At 43.4% G+C, this 13,982-nt stretch overlaps 1 protein-coding gene across 15 annotated transcripts in view; it reads left to right on the top strand.

The window, feature by feature from the left end:
• Nucleotides 1–8,477, top strand: part of LOC140732488 (plectin-like) — a 384,936-nt gene extending 376,459 nt beyond the window's left edge. For all 15 annotated transcript variants that reach the window (XM_073055248.1, XM_073055247.1, XM_073055243.1 and 12 more), the window contains one exon: nucleotides 7,965–8,477. The gene's annotated coding sequence lies outside the window, so the exon portion shown is untranslated. The remainder of the gene's footprint in view (nucleotides 1–7,964) is intronic.
• Nucleotides 8,478–13,982: the final 5,505 nt, after the last annotated feature.

Below are 13,982 nucleotides of genomic sequence, written 5' to 3'. Positions count from 1 at the left end.
ACATTACCTCTCAGCGCCTAAACTCAGTTCCATGATTGATGAAGTCCAGTGCACCATAGTCTTTCTTAACCATAGAGTCAACCTGCGCAGCAGCTTTGAGTGTCCTATGGGCTCGGACCCCAAGATTCCTCTGATTCTCCACACTGCGAAGAGTCTTACCATTAATACTAAATTCTGCCATCATATTTGACCTACCAAAATGAACCACCTCACACTTAATCTGAGTTGAACTCCATCTGCCACTTCTCAGCCCAGTTTTGCATCCTATCAATGTCCCACTGTAACCTCTGACAGCCCTCCACACTATCCACAACACCTCCAACCCTTGTGTCATCAGCAGATTTACTAACTCATCCCTCCACTTCCTCATCCAGGTCATTTATAAAAATTACAAAGAGTATGGGTCCCAGAACTGATCCCTGAGGCACACCACTGGTCACTGACCTCCATGCAGAATATGACCTATCTACCACCATTCTTTGCCTTCTGTGGGCAAGCCAGTTCTGAATCCACAAAGCAATGTCCCCTTGGATCCCATGCCTCCTTACTTTCTCAATAAGCCTTGCATGGCGTACTTTATCAAATGCCTTGCTGAAATCCATAAACACTACATCTACCCCTCTACTTTCCTCAATGTGTTTAGTCACATCCTCAAATAATTCAATCAGGACTTAAAGGGTATACAACAAAGCAGGAAGGTAGAGGATTGGGAAGCTTTTAAAAACCTACAGAAAGCAACTAAAAGAATCAAAATAATGGAAAAGATGAAATATGAAAGCAAGCTAGCAGACAGAATCAAAGTTGGATAGTAAAAGCTTGTTCAAGTATGTAAAAACTTGTGTGGAACGCAAATGCCATGTTCACATTCATTTCAAGAGCTCTTGAATACAAGAGTAGGGATGTGATGCTGAAGCTTTATAAAACACTGGTGAGACCTCACCTTGAGTATTGTGAACAGTTTTGTGTTCCTCATTTAAGAAAAGATATGCTGGCATTGGAGAGGGTCCAGAGGTGATTCAGAGAGTTGATTCTGGAAATGAAGGGAACATTTGATGGCTCTGGGTCTGTACTCACTGGAATTTAGAAGGATGAAGGGGGAGCTTATTTAGAACAGAGATGTGGAGAAGTTACTTTAGTCAGAGGTTAGTAAATCTGTGGAATTTGTTGCCACAAGCGGCTGTGGGAAATTCATTGGGTGCATTTAAGGCAGAGATAGATAGGTTCTTGATTAGCCAGGGTATCAAAGTGTATAGGGAGAAGGCAGGGGGATGGGGATGACTTGAAGAATTGGATCAGCCCATGATTGAATGGCAGAGCAGACTCGATAGTCCAAATGGTCTACTACTGCTCATATCTTATGATCTTATTGAAACCTTTCAAATGTTGAAAGATCTAGACAGAGTAGATGTGGAAAGGATGTTTCCCATGGTGGGGTAGTCTAGGACAAGAGGGCACAGCCTCAGGATAGAGTGACAGCCATTTAAAACAGAAGTGCAGATAAATTTCTTCCTAGCCAGAGGGTGTTGAATTTGTGGAATTTGTTACTGCAGGCAGCTGTGGAAGTGAGGTCATTGGGTTTATTTAAAGCAGAGATTGATAGCTTCTTGATTGGACACGGCATCAATGGGTACAGAGAGAAGGCTAGGGAATGGGGTTGAGGAGGGGAATTAAAGGATCATCAGATTGAATAGCAGATCAGACGATGGGACAAATGGCCTAATTCTGCTGCAATGTCTTTTGGTCTTATGGTCTAATTTCCCTACAACGGACGTGAGACTCACTGGTCTGTATTTCCAAAGAATTTCCCTTGTTCCCTCCTCAAATAGAGGTACAACATTAGCCACTCACCAGTCCTCCAGGACCTCGCCTGCAGCTAAAGAGGACACAAAGATATTTCTCTTTGCCTCCTTCAATAACCTGGGGTAAATCTTTCAGTCTCGGGACCTAACAACTGTAATAATCCTTTGGAAGACCAACACTTCTTCCTGCTTGACCTCTAAACACCCTAATGTATTTCTACATGCAGTACTGTTCTCCTTGTTCTCCATATCCTTTGGTAAATGCTGAAGCAAAGTAATCATTAAGTACCTCAATCACATTCTTTGCATTCAAGCAAATGTTCCCCCCTTTATACTTGAGTGCCCCTACACTCTCCCTAGTTATCCTCTTAGTCTTGATGTATGTACAGAATGCCTTGGGATTCACCTTAAGCCATAGAAACATAGAAAACCTACAGCACAATACAGGCTCTTCAGCCCACAGTGCTGTGCAGAATATGTACTTACTTTAGAAATTACCTATGGTTACCCATAGCCCTCTGTTTTCCTAAGCTCCGTATACCTATTCAGAAGGCTCTCCTATTGTATCCGCCTGCACCACCATTGCCAACAGCCCATTGCACGTACTCATCACTCTGTACGTAAAAAACTTACCCCGACATCTCTGTACCTACTTCCAAGCACCTTCAAACTGTGCCCTCTCATGTTAGCCATATCAGCCCTGAGAAAAGGCCTCTGACTATTCACATGATCAATGCCTCTCATCATCTTATACACCTCTCATAGCCCCTGCTGACTTTTCTAATTTCCTTCTTTCGTTTTATCTGACTTGTTTATACTCCTTATGTACTTTGTTTGATCCTGACTTAAGACCACAAGACCATCAGACCATAAGGTATAGGAGCAGAAGTAGGCCATTCAGCCCATTGAGTCTGCTCCACCATTCAATCGTGGGCTGATCCAATTCTTCAAGTCATCCCCACTCCCCTGCCTTCACCCCATACCCCTTGATGCCCTGGCTAATCAAGAACCTATCTATCTCTGCCTTAAATACACCCAATGACTTGGCCTCTACAGCTGCTCGTGGCAACAAATTCCATAGATTTACCACCCTCTCACTAAAGTAATTTCTCTGCATCGCAGTTCTAAATGGACATCCTTCAATCCTGAAGTCATGCCCTCTTGTCCTCGAATCCCCTACCATAGGAAATAACTTTGCCATATTTACTCTGCTCAGGCCTTTTAACATTCACAATGTTTCTATAAGATCCCCACTCATTCTCCTGAACTCCAGGAAATACAGCCCATGAGCAGCCAGACGTTCCTCATAAGGTAACCCTTTCATTCCTGGAATCGTTCTTATGAATCTTCTCGGAATCCTCTCCAATGTCAGTATATCCTTTCAAAAATAAGGAGCCCAAAACTACACATAATACTTTAAGTGTGGTCTCACGAGTGCCCTATAGAGTCTCAACATCACATCCCTGCTCTTGTATTCTATATTTCTAGAAGGGTATTCGCCTTCTTCACAACCGACTCAACCTGGAAGTTAACCTTTAGGCTATCTTGCACAAGGGCTCCCAAGTCCTTTGCATCTCTGCATTCTGAATTCTCTCCCCATCTAATTAATAGTCTGCCCATTTATTGCTTCCACCAAAGTACATGACCATATACTTTCCAACATTGTATTTCATTTGTCACTTCTTTGCCCATTCCCCTAAACTAACTAAATCTCTTTGCAGGCTCTCTGTTTCCTCAACACTACCCATTCTTACACCTATCTTTGTATCATCGGCAAAGTTAACCAGAAATCCATTAATACTGTAGTCCAAGTCATTGACGTACATCATAAAAAGCAGTGGTCCTAACACCAACCCCTGTGGAACTCTACTGGTAACCGGCAGCCAGCCAGAATAGAATTCCTTTATTCCCAATCTCTGTTTTCTGCCAACCAGCCAATACTCCACCCATGCTAGTAACTTCACTGTAATTCCATAGGCTCTTGTTAAGCAGCCTCATGTGCAGCACTTTGTCAAAGGCCTTCTGAAAATCCAAGTACACCACGTCTACTGCATCTCCTTTGTCTACCCTGCTTGTAATTTCCTCAAAAGAATTGCAGAAGGGTTGTCAGGAAGGATTTTCCTTTCAGGAAACCGTGCTGGCCTATCTTGTCATGCACCTCCAAGTATTCCGCAATCTCACCCCTAACAATCGATTCCGACAACTTTCCAACCACTGATATCAGGCTAACAGGTCTATAGTTTCCTTTCTGTTCCCTTCTTAAATAGCAGAGTAACATTTGCAATTTTCCAGTCATCCGGTACAATGCTTTACGTGCTTTACACAGTTCTAAAGCTTTACATACTTTTCCTTTTTCTTCTTGACTAAATTCTTTACCTCTCTGGACATCCAATTTTCTTTTATCTTTCTATTCCCGTCTTTCTTCTAACAGAATCAGAATCAGGTTTAATATCACTGGCATTTGCCCTGAAATTTGTTAACTTTACAGCAGCAGTACAATGAAATGTATGATTGATATAGAGAAAAAACTGATTACTGTCAGTACATATGTATATACTGTATCTGGCCAATCTGGACATTGAAAGTTTTGAGAGGAGGGAACTTCTATCAGATGTACTGCCTGAGGATAAAAGGCAGCAGCTGGTCAGTAAAGCGAAAAGGGGCTTTGACAAGTGTGCAATCACCATTTAGGATTGATTAGCAAGAGCAAATTAAAGGAAGAAAGGGGCAAGCGCAGCAGCCATCGTTGCATCAGCCATCGTCTGAGTGGTGATCTTGAGGATTTAGTTCTTCAAGGCTTCTGCAAAGAGAGGCCTCACTCAGAGAAAGCAAAGAGAAGCTCAAGTTTTTTCTTTCTCTTCTTTATATCTGCTGAGCTTGGACAGTAGGGATGTCAGGCAGGATAGTGGAATGATCCTCTTGCAGGATGTGGGAAGGTAGGGTGTCCTACAGTGACCCTGACAACTACAACACCAAGAAGTGCGTTCAGAAGGATGAGGGGGAATCTCATTGAATCCTTTCGAATGTTGAAAGGCCTAGACAGAGTAGATATAGAGAGGATGTGTCCCATGGTGGGAGAGTCGAGGACAAGAGGGCACAACCTCAGGATAGAGGAGTGCCCTTTCAAAACAGAGATGTGGAGAAATTTTTTAGCCAAAGGTTGGTGAATTTGTTGCCACGTGCAGCTGTGGAAGCCAGGTCATTGGGTGTATTTAAGACAGAGATTGATAGGTTCTTGACTGGACATGGCATTAAAGGTTATGGGGAGAAGGCCAGGAACTGGGGTTGAGAAGGAGATAGAATGAAAGGATCAACCATAATTGAATGGCAGAGCAGACTCGATGGGCCAGACGGCCTAATTCTGCTCCTATGTCTTATTGTCTTATGTAGGTACCAATGACATGGGTAGGATGAGGTTCTGCATAGGGAGTTCAGGAGTGCTATGTTAAAGGGCAGGACCTCCAGCAATGTGATCTCAGGATTGCTACCCATACCACGTGCTAGTGAGGCCAGGTCTAGGATGGTTATATAGTTTAATATGTGGCTGAGGTGTTGGTGTAAGAGGAAGGGCATAAGATTTTGGATCATTGGCTCTCTTCTAGGGAAGGTGGGAACTGTATAGAAGGGATGGTTTGCACCTGAACTGGAGAGGGACTAATATCCTAGCGGGATTGAGATGCAGAATCTGGGCCTCTGTACCTCCCTCTGCAATTGCATCCTCGGCTTCCGAACCGGAAGACCACAATCTGTGCAGATTGGTGATAATATATCCTCCTTGCTGACAATCAACACTAGCACACCTCAGGGGTGTGTGCTTATCCCACTGTTATGCTCCCTATATACACATGACTGTGCAGTTAGACATAGCTCAAACACCATCAATAAATTTGCTGATGATGCAACCATTGTTGGTAGAATCTCAGGTGGTGACAAGAGGGCGTATAGGAGTGAGATATGCCAACAAGTGGAGTGGTGCCGCAGCAACAACCTGGCCCTCAACGCCAGTAAGAAGGAAGAGCTGATTGTGGACTTCAGGAAGGGGAAGACGAAGGAACAAATACCAATCGTCATAGAGGGATCAGAAGTGGAGAGAGTGAGCGGCTTCAAGTTGAGGGGGGATCTCGTAGAAACATTCCAAATGTTAATGGGCCTTAACAGATTAGATATAGCAAATTTATTTCCCGTGGTAGGGGATTCTAGGACAAAAGGGCACAACTTCAAGATTGAAGGACGTCCTTTTAGAACAGAGATGCAGAGAAATTACTTTAGTCAGTGGGTGGTAAATCTGTGGAATTTGTTGCCATGAGCAGCTGTGGAGGCCAAGTCATTGGGTGTATTTAAGGCAGAGATTGATAGGTTCTTGATTAGCCAGGGCATCAAAGGGTATGGGGTGAAGGCAGGGGAGTGGGGATGACTGGAAGAATTAGATCAGCCCATGATTGAATGGCAGAGCAGACTCGATGGGCTGAATGGCCTACCTCTGCTCCTGTGTCTTATGATCTTGTGGTCTTAGTAAGGATCAAACAAAGTACATAAGGAGTATAAAAAAAGTCAGAAAAGAACAAAAGAAGGGAATTAGAAAAGACAGCAGGGGCCATGTGAGGTGTATAAGATGATGAGAGGTATTGATTGTGTGGATAGTCAGAGGCTTTTTCCCAGGGCTGAAATGGCTAACACAAGAGGGCACAGTTTGAAAGTGCTTGAAAGTAGGTACAGAGGAGATGTTGGGGTAAGTTGAATGGTGGAGCAGACTCGATGGGCTGAATGGCCTACTTCTGCTCCTATATCTTATGGTCTTATAGAAACATAGAAAACCTACAGCACAATACAAGCCCATTGGCCCACAAAACTGTGCCGAACATGCCCTTACCTTAGAAATTACCTAAGGTTACCCATGGTCCTCTATTTTTCTAAGCTCCATGTGCCCATCCAGGAGTCTCTTAAAAGACCCTACCTTTTCTGCCTCCACCACCATTGCCAGCAGCCCATTCCAGGCACTTAACACTCTCTGCATTAAAAAACTTACCCCTGACATCTCCTCCGTCGCTCCAGGGAGAAAAGGCTGAGTTCACTCAACCTATTCTCATAAGGTATGCTCCTTGTAAATCTCTTCTGCACCCTGGGTGTGACTACTTCTTCAAATATCTCGCCTATAATATTTTCAGCTTCTCAAATGGTAGTGAGTACATACAACTCCAGATCCAGCTCCTTGGCCCAGTCAGTCAAGCTGTAAAGTTGGGTGCCCTTCCCATAGACGTTGTCATCAGGGAAACCAACAGGTATCCTGAATTCCCCACATCTGACAGAAGGAGCATTCCATCCTGACTATCCTATACCAAAAAAGAGAAATGCTTGGCTCTTCTTAATTGTGCCTGTTCACACTGAAGCTTATTAAGCCGAAGCCTCCACATTCTATCACTGGCGCATTCTGACAGTGGTTGCTCCAAAATGGCTACTCTGCTTGAGCCTACCCTCTATGTATTTGCAGCTGAGTTTATGACACTTTATGCACCTGTGCAGTCCAAAAAGACTGGCCTTGCCCAAATCTGCTTCTTTTATCCTTTATCACAACTTCTGTTAGGCTCTGACCTGATTTACTCTCTTCTTACTTGAGCTGCGGAAAAATAAAGAGCATTTTTAATCCTTGTCTAGTCATCAATGGATTCACTCAACCCTGATCTCCTAAACCCATTGTAGCTTCCTCCTCTTTCTTAATCAGACCCTCAATATTTCTCATTAGCTAGGGTGCCCTAAACTTGCCAAGTTTACCTTCCACCATAACAGTAATGTACTGCCGAGGCTCTTGATATCACTCTCAAAACCACCAACTTTTTATTCATTACTACCCCTTCAAACAGGCTCACCCAGTTAGCCTCCATGAGATCCTCCTAATTCCTTTAAAATTAGCCCTGATCCAGCTTAGGTCCCTGACTTGCAATTATCTTAAAACAAATCAACTCCATTAAGACTGCCTTATTGACTACATTCAGAATACAAATTGGTTGATTTTTGGACTTTAAGGAATTGAGGGATATGGGATAGTGTGAATTGGCAGATCAGCCAGGATGAATGGTGGAACAGGCTCAGTGAGCCTGGGGATCACTTTTTGCACCTTTTGTACATGTTTTCTTGCTTTAACATTTGATGCATCTGTTCCCTTTATAGTTCCTGTGGACATCAGTTACTTGGGAGGTGGTGCAAAGTTACATGGATTATGATCAGACATCGCTCAGATTGAGTTGTCTCTCCAGAACATTCCGGAAACTCAGCCAGGACAAATACAGAATCACAGGGACAGTCACTATTCCTTCATGAGGCTTCCATGACCCGCATCCTGAAAGGATTGAGTGTGAACTTATGGAACTACTGTGGAGTTGATCGGAATCAAGCCCTTCATCTCAGAACATCAGCCAGACCTCCAAAACTTGCTCGCAGTTTATATCCTCTCTAGAATCTGACCATTTCCCATTCATTGTTTTGATGATGAAAATTTTTGTTATGCATGCTCTACTAACTTGTCAGGAAACCTCTAGCCAGCGGAAATATCCTGTTTATATTAAAACAGTGAGTTTAACAAACTAACTAATTGTAATCCAGAACTGAAATTAACAACTGTACAGAAGATAACTTGTTTAGTGGCCTCAATGTAGAAGTACAAATAAAAGAGAAATTAATATATATATGTATATATAAGACTGAATAATGATTGACCATCCAGCACAATAACATTGAACACAGTAAGTAACAGAGCAATTAGGGACCCTGAACCATAGGTGGGTAACTATACACGCAAACACGAGGAAATCTGCAGATGCTGGAAATTCAAGCAACACACAGAAAATGCTGGTGGAACGCAGCAGGCCAGGCAGCATCTATAGGAAGAAGTACAGTCGACGTTTCGGGCCAAGACACTTTGTCAGGGCTAACTGAAAGAAGAGTCTTACTATCTCTTCTTTCAGTTAGTCCTGATGAAGGGTCTCAGCCCGAAACATCGACTGTACTTCTTCCTACAGGTGCTGCCTGGCCTGCTGCATTCCACCAGCATTTTGTGTGTGTTGCTTGGGTAACTATACAGTCAGCCTTCTGTAACACAAAGGGAGGGTCGGTCACTGTATAGCAGTATAAAATGCCTTGGGATTCTCATTGATTCTGCGCATCTGCTTGAGCACTTTCCTGTGATGATTATGTTCCACAAGTGTCCAGTATGACTTTAGCTTTCTAACCCCTATGTATGCTTCCTTTCTGACTAAATCTGGGACCTCTCGGGTCATCCCTTGTGTTACCATCCTTGTCTTCACTACTTACCAGAACTTGATGATCTTAAAGTCTAATCTTGTCTTTAAACAACTCCCACATGTCAGATGTGGACATGTCCAACAGGAGTTGTGCCCAATCATCATCCTTCAGCTCCTGTCTTATCCTGTTGTAATTTCCCTCCCCCATTTTAGTATCTTCCCACAAGATCCAATTTTAGCTTTATTCATAATTGTCTTAAAACATAATGAGTCATGGTCACTATTCCTAAGATGTTCCTAGCCTGGTTCATTTCCCAAAATTAAGCCCAATCTATTTTGTCCTTGATTCTCCTCTAGGCTTCTAGTATTAAGGAAGTTCCAATCAACATTGAGGGAAGTCCCCCACTATGCCACCCTGTTGTTTCTGCACCTTTCTGTCATCTGTCTACATATCTGTTCTCTCAGTGGCTATTGTGGGTCCTACAGTATAATCCCATCAGTGTAATTCCGTTTTTCATATTTCTGAACAACATCCAAATTGCCCCTGTTTATGAGCCCACCACAGTGTCCTCTCTGAGTATCACCAGGACATTCTCCCTTATTAGTACATAGAACATAGGAAAATACAGCAAAGGAACAGGCATTTTTGCCCACAATATTGTGCCAAGCCAATTAAATCAAATAGCTAACTATAATTCCTTATACCTACACAATGCCCATCTCCCTCCATTTTCCTCAGATTCATGTGCCTCTCCAAACATCTCTTAAAGTCTCCAATGTATCTGCCTCTATCACTATCCCAGGCAGTGCATTCCAGGTTCCCACCACTAACTTGCCCCTCACATCTTAAATACATGCCCTCTGGTATTAAACATTTTAACTCTGGAAATATCCACTCCATCTATGCACCTCATAATCTTACAAACTTCTATGAGATCTTCTCTCAGCCTGCGCTGTTCCAGAGAGAACAACCCAAGTTCAAAGTACATCTGTTATCAAAGTATATGTACTGTATACACCCTGTGATTTGTCTCCTTACAAGCAGCCACAAAGCAAAGAAACCCAATAGAATCCATTAAAAAAAGACCATCAAACACCCAATGTACAGAGAAAAAAACAAATCATGCAAACAATAAAAGTAAGCAAGTAACATTCAGAACTGAAGTTCACGGAAGTGAATCCACAGCCATGAGGCCAGTCATCAATGCAGATGATCCAGGTTCTGTGCAGAATCAAGTAAACCTCATGGAGCAGCAAGCTAAACAGCAGCTCTTCCTAAGCCTCTGGCACCAATGCCCTGACCTTTCCAATCCGGCCCAGCGCTTAAATCAGCAAACCTTGGGTTGATCCTCGCTCTCAGAGGGTCCTGCCACCTTGACTCTGCCTCACCTCAGTACTGTTGCATTGAATCACCTCCTAGTCTGCTCCAGCAATGGCCAAACATTAGCTCATTCCTCACTCTTGGGCCAGGCCCTGCCACCATGAATCTTCTTCACCTTGGTTCTGCCACTTCAAATTGTCTCCAAGTCTGCTCCAGCAGCCAAACACTGTCTCATTCCCCACCCTTGGGGCTGGGAGTTTGTCCAATCTCTCACTATAGCATTATAATCCTCTAATCCAGGCACCATCTTGGTAAACCTCTAATCCAAAGCCTAGACATACTTCCTATAATGTGGTGGCCAGAACTATACGCAATACTCCAGATGCAGCCTAAATGAAGTTATATAAAGCTGAAATATAACTACCTGACTTCTGAACTCAATGTCTCGACTAATAAAGGCAAGCATGCCAAATGCCTTCTTAACCACCCTATTAACTTCTGTAGCTACTTCCATGGAGCTATGAACTTGGACCCCAAGATCCTTCTGCTCATCAACACTGTTAAGGTTAAGACCCTTAACAGTGTACTGTCTCTTTACATTAGACCTACCAAGATGAAACACTTCACATTTGGCCGGATTAAACTCCATCTGCATTTCTCTCTCCATATCTGTAACTAATCTATATTCTGCTGTATTCTTTGCCAGTATTATCCACAACACAACCAATCTTTGTATCATCTGCAAACTTACTAACCCACTCATCTACATTTCCATCCAGGTAATTTACTGTATATCATAAACAGCAAATCCCCGAGGAACAGCACTAATGATAGATATCCAGTCAGAATAAGTCCCTTCAACCACTACCATCTGACTTAAATGGGCAAGCCAAGTCTGAATCCAAATAGCCAATTCACCATATATTCCATGCCTCTAATCTCCCAAATGAGCCTCCCATGAGTGTGGAACAAGCTGCCAGTGCAAGTGGGCACAATAGAAACACCTGGATGATATATTGCCTTCCTGGTGCCAGTGTCAGGAATGTCTCAGATTGGAGCAGAGCATTCTCAAAGGTGAGGGTGAGCAGCCAGAAATCTTGGTACATATTGGCACCAATGACACAGGTAGACTAAGTGACGAGGTCCTGAAGAAAGATTTGACGGAGCTATGTAGAAAGCTGAGAAACAGGACCACTAGTGTAGTAATCTCTGGATTACTGCCTGTGCCACATGCCAATGAGGGTAAGAATAGGATGATTTGGCAGGTGAATGCATGGCTGAAGAACTGATGCAGTGGGCAGGGGTTCAGGTTTATAAATCACTTTGATCTCTTCTAGGGACGGCATGATTGGTACAAGAGGGACAGATTATACTTGAACCTAGGGGGTTCAATATACTTGTGGGCAGGAAGTTTAGAGTTGTTTGGGTGGGTTTTAACTAATTTGGCAGAGGGATGGAACTGGAGTGATAGTGCTGAAGATGAGGTAGCTGGTTAACAAACAGAGGCAATATGTAGTAAGATACCTAGCAAGGTGAGGCCGTTGATTGGGCACCTTAAAATTATGCACCCTTGTGTTTAGCCATTTCTGCCCTGGAAAAAAGCCTTTGGCTATCTACATGATCAATACCTCTCATCATTTTATACACCTCTATCAGGTCACCTCTCATCCACTATCACTCCAAAGAGAAAAGGCCAAATTCACTCAACCTATTCTCATAAGGCATACTCCCCAATCCAGGCAACATCCTTGTAAATCTCTGCACTCCCTCTATAGTATTCACATCCTTACTGTAGTGAGGTGACGAGAACTGAGCACAGTACTCTGAGTGGGGTCTGACCAGGGTCCTATATAGCTACAACATTACCTCTTAGCTCTTGAACTCAATCCCACAGTTGATGAAGGCCATATGCCTTCTTAACAACACTGTCAACCTGCACAGCAGTTTTGAGTGTCCTATGGACATGGACTCCAATATCTCGCTGATCCTTCACACTGCCAAGAGTCTTATCATTAATATTATGTTTCAGGTCGCATCCAAGATATCCGCAGTGGGAGGGAGAACAGCCACAGGTCGTGGTACATATTGGTACCAATGACATAGGTAGGAAAAGGGAGGAGGTACTGAAAAAAGACTACAGGGAGTTAGGAAGGAAGTTGAGAAGCAAGACCGCAAAGGTAGTAATCTCGGGATTACTGCCTGTGCCACGCAACAGTAAGTATAGGAATAGAATGAGGTGGAGGATAAATGCGTGGCTGAGGGATTTGAGCAGGGGGCAGGGATTCAGATTTCTGGATCATTGGGACCTCTTTTGAGGCAGGTGTGACCTGTACAAAAAGGACAGGTTGCACTTGAATCCCAGGGGGACCAATATCCTGGTGGGAAGGTTTGCTAAGGCTACTGGGGAGAGTTTAAACTAGAATTGTTGGAGGGTGGGAACCGAACTGAAGAGATTGGGGAAGAGGTGGTTGGCTCACAAATAGAGAAAGCTTGTAGACAGTGCGAGAGGGAGGATAGGCAGGTGATAGAGAAGAGAAATGCTCAGACCATCAGTTTGAGATGTGTCTATTTTAACGCAAGGAGTATTGTGAGCTTAGAGCGTGGATCAGTACTTGGAGCTATGATGTGGTGGCCATTACAGAGACTTGGATAGCTCAGGGACAGAATGGTTACTTCAAGTGCCGGGCTTCAGATGTTTCAGAGAGGACAGGGAGGGAGGCAAAAGAGGTGGGAGCATGGAACTGTTGATCAGAGATAGTGTCACAGCTGCAGAAAAGGTGGACATAATGGAAGGATTCTCTATAGAGTCTCTGTGAGTGGAGGTTAGGAACAAGAAGGGGTCAATAACTTTACTGGGTGTTTTTTATAGGACACCCAATAGTAACAGGGATATCAAGGACCACATAGGGAAACAGACCCATATCAGAATAACAGAGTTGTCGTGAAGGGAGATTTTAATTTCCCAAATATCAATTTGGGAACAAGGGGTTTAGATGGGGTGGAGTTTGTTAGGCATGTTCAGGAAGGTTTCTTGACATAATATGTAGATAAGCCTACAAGGAGAGAGACAGTACTTGATTTGGTATTGGGAAATGAACCTGGTCAGGTCTCAGATCTGTCAGTAGGAGAGCATTTTGGAGATAGTGATCATAATTCTATCTCCTTTACAATAGCATTGGAGAGAGCTAGGAGCAGATAAGTTAGAAAAGAGTTTAACTGGAGTAAGGGGAATTATGAGGCTATCAGGCAGGAAATTGAAAGCTTAAATTGGGAACAGATGTTCTCAGGGAAAAGTACGGATGAAATGTGGCAAATGTTCAGGGGATATGTTTTGGAGCGTAGAAGGTCGAGGGGGGACTTGACAGAGTTATTTAAAATTATGAGGGGTAAAGATAGAGTTGAACTGGATAGACTTTTTCCATTGAGAGTAGGGGAGATTCAAACAAGAGGACATGCATTGAGAGTTAGGGGGCAAAAGCTAAAGGGTAACACAAGGGGGAATTTCTTTATGCAGAGAGTGGTAGCTGTGTGGAACGAGCTTCCAATAGAAGTGGTAGAGGTAGGTTCAGTATTGTCATTTAAAGTAAAATTGGATAGGTATATGGACAGGAAAGGAATGGAGGGTCA

Source organism: Hemitrygon akajei, chromosome 8 (genome assembly GCF_048418815.1).
Source record: "Hemitrygon akajei chromosome 8, sHemAka1.3, whole genome shotgun sequence".
In the NCBI taxonomy this organism is placed as follows: Eukaryota; Metazoa; Chordata; class Chondrichthyes; order Myliobatiformes; family Dasyatidae; genus Hemitrygon; species Hemitrygon akajei.
The sequence above is the reverse complement of the archived record's forward strand: the minus strand, read 5'-3'. Positions and strand labels throughout refer to the sequence as shown.